Consider the following 14274-nt stretch of genomic DNA (forward strand, 5'->3'; position numbering starts at 1 on the left):
TTACATAGGACTGCAAGGATACTCCCTGTAAGACCTTTCTACTGTATAATATAACATCACAGTGTGTTATCTGTGGGCTTACATAGGACTTCAGGCATACACACTGCATTATTGTTATACAATAGATTTTCATCACAGTGTATATTCTGTGGATTTACATAGGACTGCAGGCTTACCTACTGCAAAAACATAAAGATATTGAGTCTTCATCACAATGTATTACCTGTGGATTTACATAGGACTGCAGATATACCTAAAGTAATCCCATTATATAATAAACTTTATGGCTTTACATAGGACTGCAGCTATGCCCTCTGCATTATCTATCTATAATGGATCTTCATCACAATGTACGATCTGTGAATTTACATAGGACTGCAAGCATCATCTCTGCCTTATCATTATGTAATAAATCTTCACAATATATTATGTGTGAATTTACATAGGACTGCACTATCATGATATTAATAAATCATCACAATGCTATCAGTGAATTTACATAGGACTGCAGGCATCCCCACTGCAAGCTCCTAACCTTCATAAGTATGGTTTTACATAGGACTGCAGGTATCCCCCTTGCATTATAATTATATAATAAGTCATCACAATGCTATCTGTGAATTTACATAGGACTGCAGGTTTTCCTACATCCTTATTTTAACTTGTGCACAAAGCTCTTAAGAGTTAATTGACAAATCCAGCTCTGCTACATCTTAAGATTTAAAGAAGTTTCTGCAAATTGAATCAGGCATGTGGTGAAATATTTGCATTCTATCAAGTCATAAAAGATTATTAAAACTGCATCAAAAACTGCACCAAAAACTGCATGTGTGATTGGAGCCGTAGAGAGCAGCTACAGGTACTGCATGTACAGGGATACGTGCGGCAGCCTTACCTTGCATGTCACCCTGATCTCAGGCTGGGAAGCGCACGGCTACTCTGATGAAGCATAAAGAATAAACTGAGAAGGGAGCAAATATGTGATCTCAGGTCCCTCCCGGTACTGCAGCTGGCACCGTCTACCGTACGTCCAGTCGCCTAGGAGCAGCGAGATCCGAGAGGCGAAACCCTGCGAAGTGCAGGACTGCAGACATGGCTGGCTCCCTCAGTCACTGCCTGCTGCAGGGCAGGAATCCTCATCACAATGTCCTTTTAACTCTTTCCTTTCCAGAGTGCACAGCTTAAAGGGAACGAGGAAGCACGTGATGTTTATAAATACAGCCCCGCCGCCGCCACCGTCGCTGCTCTTGTGACAAGGAGAAGCCGAGAGCACAAGTCTCAGCTTTCCAGGGTCCGAGCACAGCGGGTCGTCAGCACTGGGAGCTGCTCTGGGGTCTGCGACACAAACTTTGCCTGTGGGCACGTTGTATTGTGATACTTGGATGACAGCGAGGGGAAAAGTCAAAGTCGCTGCGGCCATGGAGCCGGAACCGCCAAGATCAATTATAATCACAAAGAGGGATGGGGATAAATAGGTTTGATGGGGTTAAGGATAGATACACGTCATTGCGATACATGAATGTGAGGAGGCAAATCACACAGAGTTTGTGTTTGTCAGGGGACAAGAACAAAGGACAGGCAGAACGCTAAAATTGTGGTGACATACAGAGACAGATACAATAATAAGAAGGATAATAATCATAATCATAATAATAATAATAATATACATTTTCTCAAGCAGTCTTTGAGGACAAGTTTTAACATCAAGACAGAATTTTGCAAAAAAAATTACTTAAGTGATTCTCCCCTTTAAGCTTTAGGAAAGTAACAAATTTGGACCATAATTCAGAGCAAGTAAATGAAATACAAGAACCGATGCCAACTGTGATAATGAATGTGCCAAATTAGTGTAGGCTCCATTAACAAACAGGGCACAAGAACAGCGACAATCTGCGAAGGCGAGGAAAGCAAACATGAGCGTATTTACATTAGGTCTTATTAATGACGTGTGCCTGGGGTCATATAGCCATGAATGCTACACCAGGACACCAAATAAAGAGGGCTAAAACATATTTTTACCTACAAAGGCATTGATCAGATGGATAAACTTAAGAAACATAGTGCAGTACATTGTCCGGCGGCTGTGATTGGTATCGCAGCTCAGTCCCATTCACTTGAATGGGACTCAGCTGCGACTAGCCATGTGACCGATGCGTAAGGCCTGTGAAGTGGAAGAGTACTCACGGGGTACAGCGCTGCTACTTTGAACCCCCTTAAAGGGACACATAATATTGTTTGAAAGACCATCCCCTTAATAGTCATAGTTATCTACTGTCTTTCCTTATCCTGCTCTTACTTTCTTCAATATGGCACAAGATCAAAGTGTGACTTATTTTTTCCAGCATGGGTTGCTGTGTAAATAGGAGGTCTCTCTTTTATACTACTACTTGACCTCAGATTTATCAAAATCCTGCCCCCATGTTATTTGGTGAAATTGCCTCCCTGTCTCTCCTCTCTCTGTCATATAATAGACTCCCTTTCTTATGTACTGCTCATAGTTCTCCCCTCTCTTACAATCACGTCACCATGCCCCTATTACATTCCCCAGGGTTATCGGCAGCAGAAGGATCTTTTGCAACTTTATAAGGACCTTCCAGGACCTCTGGTGATATTATCCTCACAGTCTAAGGTCATGGAAGGAATATTTTAGTATTGGCTGTGGAGTATTCTGCTAAAAAAGGAAATAGACGTGTGTACAGGTGGTGGACATGGGTACAGGTGGTGGACATGGGTACAGGTGGTGGACATGGGTACAGGTGGTGGACATGGGTACAGTTGCTAGAAATGGGTACAGGTGCTGGACATGGGTACAGGTGCTAGAAATGGATACATATGCTAGACATGGGTACAGGTGGTGGACATGGGTACAGGTGGTGGACATGGGTACAGTTGCTAGAAATGGGTACAGGTGCTGGACATGGGTACAGGTGCTAGAAATGGATACATATGCTAGACATGGGTACAGGTACTAGACATGGGTACACATTCTGGACATGGGTACAGTTGCTAGACATGCGTACAGGTGCTGGACATGGGTACAGGTACTAGACATGGGTACAGTTACTAGACATGGGTACAGGTGCTAGACATGGGTACAGTTACTAGACATGGGTACAGGTGCTAGACATGGGTACAGGTGCTAGACATGGGTACAGATGCCGGACATTGGTTCTGGACATTCCCTTTGACCAAATTAAGTGGGCCCTGAAAAAGTCAAGTTTCATCCTTACTCTCTCACACATCTTTTTCGAAGCATTGTAACATTGTGAACTGCCCTCATGGTGCCGGCTATGGGATCCCTGGACACAGAGTGGCCCATACCATGTTGCTTTCCTCCTCTTATGAAGGCACGTTGAGGACCTACCTAGATATGTGATCTCTACAGGTGCTGCCATGTACTCAAAGCAAGAAAATGAGATTGTGGCAATGTAACATTGCAAACTCCCCCTGCTCTGGACATATCAGGAATTAACCTTAAGGTGTATGTTCCCATAATGGCAACCCATTTGGCGACTATGGAGTCCCTGGAGAGACGCCTCCTCCTCCATTTAACAAGTGGTGAGGACTTGCCTAGACAGGTGATCCCTACAGGTGCTGCCACATACTCCAGGCAAGAAACTGGGGTTGAGACTCCAGGACCTTGTCTTGAGGGTGCTCAGAACTGTGTTTTCTATCTGTACTATGATAATCCCCCCGCCCGACCCCATCCTCTTAGCACACCAGTGATGATCCGCCTCCTCCATATATTGACTTTCAGTCATAGATGACAGTATGGACTCTGCACCCGACTGACACATTTCTAAGGAACTATTGATGCACATTGATCACTTCTGTTCTTCCGGTTCCTCGGGCTCGGCCTACGTGTTTTCATTATGTAATCTCTAGCTGTTCTCTTGTCTCGCCTTGTCTGTCATGCAGCGACATACAGTAGCAATGATTGTGACAGCTTCTGCCGTCTAAGTCAGGATGACATCTTTACAATTCACAATGAGTCTCTGGAAATGACCTTAACATTTCTAAATGACCAACAAAACCGCTAGTGTGGAACATTCCCGGGCTCGGCGGGCCCGCCACTTAACAGATACAAAGTGCGCCAAATGGGATTAGAGGAGATCGGACGTTCTCCAGGAGGATGGGCCCTCGTAGGACATTCATTATGATAATATGACAACGCTAGGACAGAAGAGTCTCAAGAGCCGGACATTTTATTTCATCTACTTGAGAAAGGACATGGCCCTAAAGAAAGATTCAGGTTACACTGAGGGCAAACACTATAGCGCAGAGACAGATGTGGAAAAAATGCCGCACAGTAAGAATGCTTTCAGAAATGGAAGAGTTAATAAAAAAAAAGAGAAATGTAAATCCCATCAATATTTGGTGTGACCTTTGCCCTTTACCTTCCATCAGTTCTTCTCGGTACTCATACCTCCCAACTTTTGAAGAACCGAAAGAGGGACAAAATTTGCGGCTACGCGCGCCGCGGTAAATTTAGCCCCGCCCACTTTTGTGTTGACTCCGCCCACTCATTAATTTTTCATGTGCCCGCACACAGTATAATCCTCCTACAGTCACCCGTAAATTATATGTCCCCCCTCTATCTCTCCCCCAGTTTCATATACACCCTTCATCTGCCCCCAGTTTCATGTTCCTCTTCCATCTCTGCCCCCAGATTCATGTCCCTCCATCTCTGCCCCCAGATTCATGTCCTCTCCATCTCTGCCCCCAGATTCATGTCCTCTCCATCTCTGCCCCCAGATTCATGTCCTCTCCATCTCTGCCCCCAGATTCATGTCCTCTCCATCTCTGCCCCCAGATTCATGTCCTCTCCATCTCTGCCTCCAGATTCATGTCCCCACATCTCTGCCCCCAGATTCATGTCCCCCATCTCTGCCCTCAGATTCATGTCCTCTCCATCTCTGCCCTCAGATTCATGTCCCCTCTATCTCTGCCCCCAGATTCATGTCCCCCATCTCTGCCCCCAGTTTCATGTCCACTCCATCTCTGTCCCCAGTGTCATGCCATCCTCTCCTTCATCTGCCCCCATTTTCACGTTCCACCTCCACATTAAACTTACCTTCTCCTCCGCTCCCTCGCCGCTCTCTGCCCGCCTCTCTCCCTGACATATGCGGCTGAAGCTGCTCGCGTGCTCGCTTCGCCGCTGCGTCTCTCTCTCGCTGACACATGCGGCTGAAGCGAGGAGCTGACCTGTGTCAACTCCTCGCTTCGCCGCTGCCGCCGGCTCCTGGCTTGTACATCGTGTCTACAAGCCAGGAGCCGGCAGCAGCAGAAGCGAGGCGCTGACACAGGTCAGCTCCTCGCTTCAGCCGCATGTGTCAGCGAGAGAGAGACGCAGCGGCGAAGCGAGCACGCGAGCAGCTTCAGCCGCATGTGTCAGGGAGAGAGGTGGGCAGCGGCGAAGCGAGGAGCTGACCTGTGTCAGCTCCCTGCTTCAGCCGCATATGTGTTCAACTCAGATCTGCGTCCTCTGGACGCAGATCTGAGTTGAAATCGGGACATACCTCCCTCCAACCGGGACCGCGGGACATGTCACCCAAATCGTGACTGTCCCGCGGAAATCGGGACGGTTGGGAGGTATGCGGTACTTGCAGACAGTTTTTGGCAGGACTCGGCAAGGAGGTTGTTACCGCCATCTTGGAGAACTAAGCACAGATCTTCTGCAGATATAGGCTTGCTCCAATCCATCTGTCTCTTCATGTCATCCCAAACAGACTGGATGATGATGACATCAGGGCTATATCTGTGGGGGCCGTATCATCACTTTCAGGACTCCTCCTCCAAAGGGCAAAGGTCACACTAAATATTGATTCACCATTCACACCATTCACTTTGTTTTAATTGACAAAAATAAACTATTAACACTTTTAGTTCTGAAAGCCTTCTTACAGTGCAGCAATTTTCCATAGTTATCGAAAAACTTTTGCACTGCGCTGTATAAAATTACAAAAAAAAAATTATTATTTTTCCCAAAAAATAGCACCCCTCTTGTTTATAGGCCGTGTCTGGTATTGCAGCTTAGCTCTGTTTACTGTAATGTAGATATAATGCCAGGCAGAGTTCGCAAACAAGACTGGTGCTGTCTATATATAAAAAAGCAGAACCAGCCATATGATGTAATGTAATAATATTATATAATATAGTAATATATAATATAATAATAATAATACCCTACTAAATGTATAAATGTGAAAGTTTTGATGTTTGTTACTCAAACCGGCTGAATGGATTTGGATAAAATTTGGCACACAGATAGTTTGTAACACATAGGCTACTTTTTATCCTGGTAAATGACATGACTTCACGACTGTTATGAATTTATGTTCACATACTATATTACACTGCTCTTGGCAGCAGGACTCTCTCAGCTAATTGGAGATTGCTGATAAAGCCAGGTCTGTTATCTCTCTATATAGACACATAGATAACACTGAGTTCATTGTGTACAAGCATTTGAATATTAACTGATCTGCTCCAGTGCTGAGACACTGATTTAGGAAAACTCCTTTAATCCAAATTGGCAGTTTCCCAATTTTAAACCTGCCGGGAAAAAGAAAATCTAATTTGTTGCAAAATTCTAAAAAAAACGAGAGCTATGATGGTAGCCAGACGTCACAGAGTTCTCCTCAAGCAGAGCTCAGGGGGATTGAGTAAGCTAGACATCAAGCAGCTATTAGAGCAGCTAAAACGCCGAGCAGGTGGATCATCAACGCCAACAACTTATATGGCTTCCCAGCGAGTTGATGAGATTCCGGAACAATCACAGGCACAGCGCGAGGAACGAGTTCAGCCGCAGGCCAGCTTGACAGCTGCCGAAATGCCGGAGCAGGCAAATCATTATTACAATATAGATATATAATATAAGATGAGAGAGCAGCATAAAAATACCATATTCCAGTTTTCAAAAAAAATAAATAAAAAATCATCTCTACTTTTTGCAAGACGTTAGTCCTGCAATTTATAGGCTTACACCCTGCAGGTAGTATACGGTATACAGTCACCTATAATTACATAACACATATAATATATGCTGGATCTGGGCCATAGTAAATTGCGCAACAAAGTAAAGGCCGAGAGACAAAAGGGTAATACGATACGTCTTACATGGAGGACATGGTAGATATCCCCAGTAAGAACCAGCTCTAGCCAGGCTTAAGGAAATCCAAGGTGATGTAACCTGATGACTATCTCACAATCTACAGGTGCTGCGGTTTACTCTGTAAATATAACAGAGCCCTGACCTACCCAGACCAGTATGGGGGGATGGGGGATAAAAGATATGTCTCCTGCTCTGGAGGACCCGGCATGTCCATGTATTAAATAGACAGCGCAGTGATCTCAATGGCAACTGTGTAATGCTTTTTTGTTCCTGTGGGGGCACTGCAGGAAAATGAAACACTTGCTTAGAGAGGTTGTTCAGCCTTAGGGTGAATTCACACTGAGTAAACGCTAGCTTATTCTGAACGTAAAACACGTTCAGAATAAGCGGCGTCTAAAGCAGCTCCATTCATTTCTATGGGAGCGGGGATACGAGCGCTCCCCATAGAAATGAATGGTCTGCTTCTTTCACTCCGTGCAGTCCCATTGAAGTGAATGGGGAGTGCCGGCGTATACGGCAAGCTCTGCTTGCATTCCCCATTCACTTCAATGGGACTGCACGGAGTGAAAGAAGCAGCCCATTCATTTCTATGGGGAGCGCTCGTATCCCCGCTCCCATAGAAATGAATGGAGCTGCTTTAGACGCCGCTTATTCTGAACGTGTTTTACGTTCAGAATAAGCTAGCGTTTACTCAGTGTGAATGCACCCTTAGATATTGATGACCTATTCTTAGGATAAGTTATCGGTATCAGATTGCTGGGGATTGTATTCCAGGCTCACCAATGACCAACCACATAGTATATGGACCTGGAGGTGGATGGCTCTGTACACTGTGTAGTGCCTTTTGTGGGTTTCTATTATAGGACAGGAAATTGCTACTTATAAAGTTCCCTCGTATATTTCTTAAGACGGATAAAACTTCACTTCAAGACCTGAAACGACTTGATCTTCTATTGCACAAGCTGTCTTCATCTGCCTCTTTGTCTTCCTCAGCGTAGGCAGGAATGACCTGTGTGTATTGTAGCCGATGTTTGTGTAGAAGGGTGGCGTTGTAATCTTCGTGAACCCAGAGATGGAAAATTAGAACAAGACACAATGTGAGCACGCTTCATGGCATATGGTCAGGAGAGAACAAGGCCGGGTTGATATTATAACCTTGGGAATACGGCCGAATTCTTCTCATATTATTACACATATCTTGCATATATTATCGGGGCAGGCAGGGATACAGGGAACGTCTTGTTTATTGTACGATAGGGTTTTTTTTTTTTCAGTAAAACTAAACTTTTAAAATATTTTGATATATTGCGCTATGTAAGCATTCCCGGAACGTTCTGCCAGCTGCGGTTACAGGGGTTGTATGTTACTGTGAAAGTCGATCCCACATCCTCGTACACTGCGAGGGATCGATATAGTCTGCAATGTCTATCCCGTACCCAGGGGTGTAGTTAGCAGGGGCATGTTGGCCCGGTATGTGCTCTGGGTACCAGCAGGCCTAGCCACAGTGGCGTAACTACCGCCGTAGCAGCAGAGGCAGCTGCCACAGGGCCTGGGACATTAGGGGCCCGGTGACAGCCGCTACCGCTGCTATCATTATACTCGGCGGTCCCCTGAGTATAATGATCGGTGGCCCGGGAGAGGTAAGCAGGGCCGGCGTCGGGAGGGGGGCGGGGGCTAACTTGGCTATTGCCCAGGGCCCCAGCACTTGCATGTCAAATGTTTGCCACGGGGTCCCACCATTCCTAGTTACGCCACTGCCTAGCCAGGTTATTCACAGCCATTCTGCTATATCTACTATATCTTTGTCATGGGTCTAAGTCTACGTAATGGCCCCCATACACATAAATAAGACGTCAACTGAACAGGAAACGTTTGGTTGGGCCGGCTAAATACTCTCAGATTTGGTTTCAAGCTGGTTTATTTTGGTCTGAACATGTTCAGATAGAAACAGAAGTGAAATTATTATATTCTGGGTCCTCTTTAGTATAATGGGTGGAGGCCCATGTTCACCTTCCCTCACATCTTCTGGGCCTCCTCACTACATCTGGTGCTCGTTCTGGATCCTCTCTAGCCTCTTCTGGCCTCCTCTGTGATGTCATTTGCCCCAGGGTCACCAATGAGGACTGTGATTAACATCATGACCCTAGGACACAAGATGTCACCCAGGAGGCTGGAAGAGGCCAGAAGAAGATCCAGAGAGCATATATACTGTATATTAGTTTACACCTCCCTATAATATACTCAGTGTGTCTGAAGGGACCACAGCATAGTAACTTCCCCTTCGGTTCCCGGATGATTAACCCCCAAAGTTTTGGGTTTGCCAAACCCAAAACTTTTGGAAAATTTGGTTTGGATCAAAAACATGGTTTAAAAATAGGTCATTTTCTGGTGACATATTCCCTTTAAAGGGATCCTATCATTCAGATCAAATTTTTTGTCCCTACCACATAGGAATAGCTTAAGAAAGGCTATGCGTCTCCTATTTGTAGGCCTCAGGCAGAGCCGACTGCGCATGCCCACAGACCAAGAGAAAATGTCCGCTTACTTACTGTGTAAGTGGCCATTTTTACTGTGTAAGTGGCCATTTTTCTTGTGGCTGAAGGCATACACAGTCGGCTCTGCCCGAGGCCTACAAGTTTCACCTCCTGTGCCGGAAGAAGACGAGTGAAGAGAACGTTCCTGAAGAAGATGGAGGAAGAGCTGGAGAGTTCTCTCGCAGCATTGGGGACGCCCACAGTGCTGTTTGAGCGCTGGGGCCCGCCCCCAGTGCTGCGAGAGAACTCATTTGCATACCAGCGAAAACCAGGATTTCTACGGAACGGCGGCGCAGAGAAGACATGTAAAGGGAGGAGAAGAATATCCTTTCTTAAGTCTATTCCTACGTGGTAGGGACAAAAAATTCGATCTGAATGATAGGATCCCTTTAAGGGGCAGGTATAGTCGTTGAATTCCCTAAAATTTCAGCACTATATACTAATATGACTACGGCTGCTATTTTCTTTCTTCTACCCAGTAAACTTTTGCCTGAATCCACTGTGAAGACTGATGGACACGCCGCTCCGATATATTGGAACGGTTTCAAGAAAAGCTGAAATGAAGGCGCAATGAAATTTACTATTTCAAAGAGTCTCTGTTTGGTTCCAAAAGGTGTTTCATCTTCCACATGACAAGTAGCTCTCGCGCTAGGCCTGCTGAGCATCTGTAATGTGCAGGGGCTTCTCGCAGGCTTAAAACACCCCTCATCCCTCAATAACACAGCAGAAGTGAAGAATCTGTATTTAAGCTAGACATGGACTGCATACCACAGCACTACACAAGCCATCGGCTCGCCTCTCGTGGTTTTGCCATTGTTCTATAAAATTGGGTTTATCCACAGACCGCTAAGTACTTCTAATGAAGACATTCATTGTCCTAAAGCACATAGCATAAGATTCAGCGCAGCCATACTTAAACTATATAGAGTAATTGATATCGGACAGACTGTGGCGTGATATTATATTATAATAGTCTATAAAGGAAGGAATACACGCAGATCCAGATGGGCTAAATCACAGATCATTACCCCGTACGTTAACATGGGAGCTTATTAATTAACAACCCCGTTTTACTTAATATGGGAGATCATAACGGTATAATAATAATAATGTCAAGCTGAAAGGTGTGGAGGAAGCTGTGTATGTTACAGACTTCTTCAGCCATTGCTTTCTGACACAGGAAGTAGCTGTCTGACATTCTAAGACAGGAAGTAGCTGCCTGACATTCTAAGACAGGAAGTAGCTGCCTGACATTCTAGGACAGGAAGTAACACTCTGACATTCTGGGACAGGAAGTAACACTCTGACATTCTAGGACAGGAAGTAGCTGTCTGACATTCTAGGATAGGAAGTAATTGTCTGACATTCTGGGACAGGAATTAACTGTCTGACATTCTAGGACAGGAATTAACTGTCTGACATTCTGGGACAGGAAGTAGCTGTCTGACGTTCTAGGACAGGAAGTAGCTGTCTGACATTCTGGGACAGGAATTAACTGTCTGACATTCTAGGACAGGAATTAACTGTCTGACATTCTGGGACAGGAAGTAGCTGTCTGACATTCTAGGACAGGAAGTAGCTGTCTGACATTCTAGGACAGGAAGTAACTGTCTGACATTCTAGGATAGGAAGTAACTGTCTGACATTCTAGGACAGGAAGTAGCTGTCTGACATTCTAGGATAGGAAGTAACTGACATTCTAGGACAGGAAGTAGCTGTCTGATATTCTAGGATAGGAAGTAACTGTCTGACATTCTAGAATAGGGATTAACTGTCTGACATTCTAGGACAGGAAGTAGCTGTCTGATATTCTAGGATAGGAAGTAACTGTCTGACATTCTAGAATAGGGATTAACTGTCTGACATTCTGGGACAGGAAGTAGCTGTGTGACATTCTAGGACAGTAACTAATTGTCTAACATTATGGCACAGGAAGTAGCTGCTCAAGAGGTACTACTGGCATGGTTCTCATGGTGCTGGTGGATTCAGTCATCTGGTCACTTTATGTCTCACTAGAAATCAGCCACCCAGAACTTTGCTCCTCTAATCCTTCTTATTGTACGTAGACATCTGAGTGACTGCAACATTGCAGATAGTAAAACATTATCTGGTATCAGTGACTAAATGCTTGTTTCATGGATTACATGTCAGACTTCACGTATAGTCATATTTTTTAGCTTAGTGGTGGTATCAGTGATGGAGGACATAGTATAGCTCAGTGGTGGTATCAGTGATGGGGACATAGTATAGCTCAGTGGTGGTATCAGTGATGGAGGACATAGTATAGCACAGTGGTGGTGTTAGTGATGGAGGACATAGTATAGCTCAGTGGTGGTATTAGTGATGGAGGACATAGTATAGCTCAGTGGTGGTGTCAGTGATGGAGGACATAGTATAGCTCAGTGGTGGTATTAGTGATAGAGGACATAGTATAGCTCAGTGGTGGTATCAGTGATGGAGGACATAGTATAGCTCAGTGGTGGTATCAGTGATGGAGGACATAGTATAGCTCAGTGGTGGTATCAGTGATGGGGACATAGTATAGCTCAGTGGTGGTATCAGTGATGGGGACATAGTATAGCTCAGTGGTGGTATCAGTGATGGAGGACATAGTATAGCTCAGTGGTGGTATTAGTGATGGAGGACATAGTATAGCTCAGTGGTGGTATTAGTGATGGAGGACATAGTATAGCTCAGTGGTGGTATCAGTGATGGAGGACATAGTATAGCTCAGTGGTGGTATCAGTGATGGAGGACATAGTATAGCTCAGTGGTGGTATCAGTGATGGAGGACATAGTATAGCTCATTGGTGGTATTAGTGATGGAGGACATAGTATAGCTCAGTGGTGGTATTAGTGATGGAGGACATAGTATAGCTCAGTGGTGGTATTAGTGATGGAGGACATAGTATAGCTCAGTGGTGGTATCAGTGATGGAGGACATAGTATAGCTCAGTGGTGGTATTAGTGATAGAGAACATAGTATAGCTCAGTGGTGGTATTAGTGATGGAGGACATAGTATAGCTCATTGGTGGTATTAGTGATGGAGGACATAGTATAGCTCAGTGGTGGTATTAGTGATGGAGGACATAGTATAGCTCAGTGGTGGTATTAGTGATGGAGGACATAGTATAGCTCAGTGGTGGTATTAGTGATGGAGGACATAGTATAGCTCAGTGGTGGTATCAGTGATGGAGGACATAGTATAGCTCATTGGTGGTATTAGTGATGGAGGACATAGTATAGCTCAGTGGTGGTATTAGTGATGGAGGACATAGTATAGCTCAGTGGTGGTATTAGTAATGGAGGACATAGTATAGCTCAGTGGTGGGATCAGTGATTGAGAATAGAATATACTGTATACTGGGAAAGAATATTTTAGGTAGAGCTTCTTCTGGTCTACTTTTGGTCATATTTCAATAGATGATGTACATGTTATTCTTCTATTCATAAGAAGACAAGCCTTATAATTTCTGACATTTCCCCATGGTGGGACTATTAAAGGGTTCTCTCTTAAATCCAGCATGTGAAAACTTTATTAAAAAAAAACCCCAAAAAACACAACTTTTTGTGTTTTCAAAAAGTGGTAACAAGTAGAGTACGGCACGTTCTCATGTGTTTATATACTGACGTCATCTGTAGCGTGTACAATGGCATAGAAAACACATCAATCAGCTGATAACAGGACGGGGTGTTTATCTAGAGGCAGGGAGGGGCGAGGACACATGTCTAACAGGTGTAATAACCAGAACTGCAGGGAAAAGACAGAGACATCCAAATGCAAGAACTGGTATCAAAACCACCGAAGGAGCTGCTGTGCTTGGGCAAGATCTGTGGCCCCATCACTGTATCCGGACACAATGGGGAGATTTATGAAGACTGGCGTATACAATACCAGTCTTCCTGGAGAGCTCACCTCATTTATGGGAAGGGGTACACCTCTTTATAAATCCGTTGCACCCTCTTTGGTGAATGTGCCAGTACATGGTGTATACAGTAATAAATCTAGCGGCTGCCCATGCCACGCCACAATCTATGGAAGTGGCATGAATGTCGCAAAACTCCAAAAGTTTTGTGCAAAATTCAGTTTGAGGGTTCCCTTTCCAGTACAATAAGAAGCTCTTAACATTATAGAATAAGGTGTCAAACTCAATGGGTTCTCTACATGTTCTAAATGACAACCCCAGATGGGATCTCCAGTTTTTTGCCCCAAAAATGAACAAGTAGCAGAAATTGGTCATAGTGTTAACGTCCGACATATATGGTAATACCATATAATACAAGGTAACATAATATCCCGATAATATAACATAACATAAAGCATTATACATAGGGAATAGTTATTTATAGGTTACTCCCTATATTCTATATACAAAGTCTTTGGAATCAGCCCATATGATATAATGGATCTGAATATGACTCAGCTCTTAACACATTGCAACGTTTACTATGATATTATAATGAGGGGATCGGACCAACATCAGGAATAGTCATCATTGATGGGTGTATAATAAAATGTCTTAAAGGAACACAAACCTATAGTCTCATATATACAGCTGCTGAGGATAAAGGTCATCTATTGTTCCCTGTTATCAGTTTGTATAGGGTGCCATAGAAATGTATGG

General features: G+C 44.4%; 1 protein-coding gene across 14 annotated transcripts in view; it reads right to left on the bottom strand.

The window, feature by feature from the left end:
- KIAA1217 (KIAA1217 ortholog) overlaps window positions 1-14274 on the bottom strand; it is a 411023-nt gene that overhangs the window by 73121 nt on the left and 323628 nt on the right. For 2 of the 14 annotated variants that reach the window (XM_075271672.1, XM_075271673.1), the window contains exon 1: window positions 896-1185. The exons of the other annotated variants lie outside the window; for them this stretch is intronic. The gene's annotated coding sequence lies outside the window, so the exon portion shown is untranslated. Of the gene's footprint in view, window positions 1-895; window positions 1186-14274 lie in introns of those variants that run through there. 14 annotated transcript variants of the gene reach the window in all.

This window comes from Leptodactylus fuscus, chromosome 4, assembly GCF_031893055.1.
Source record: "Leptodactylus fuscus isolate aLepFus1 chromosome 4, aLepFus1.hap2, whole genome shotgun sequence".
Classification (NCBI taxonomy): Eukaryota; Metazoa; Chordata; class Amphibia; order Anura; family Leptodactylidae; genus Leptodactylus; species Leptodactylus fuscus.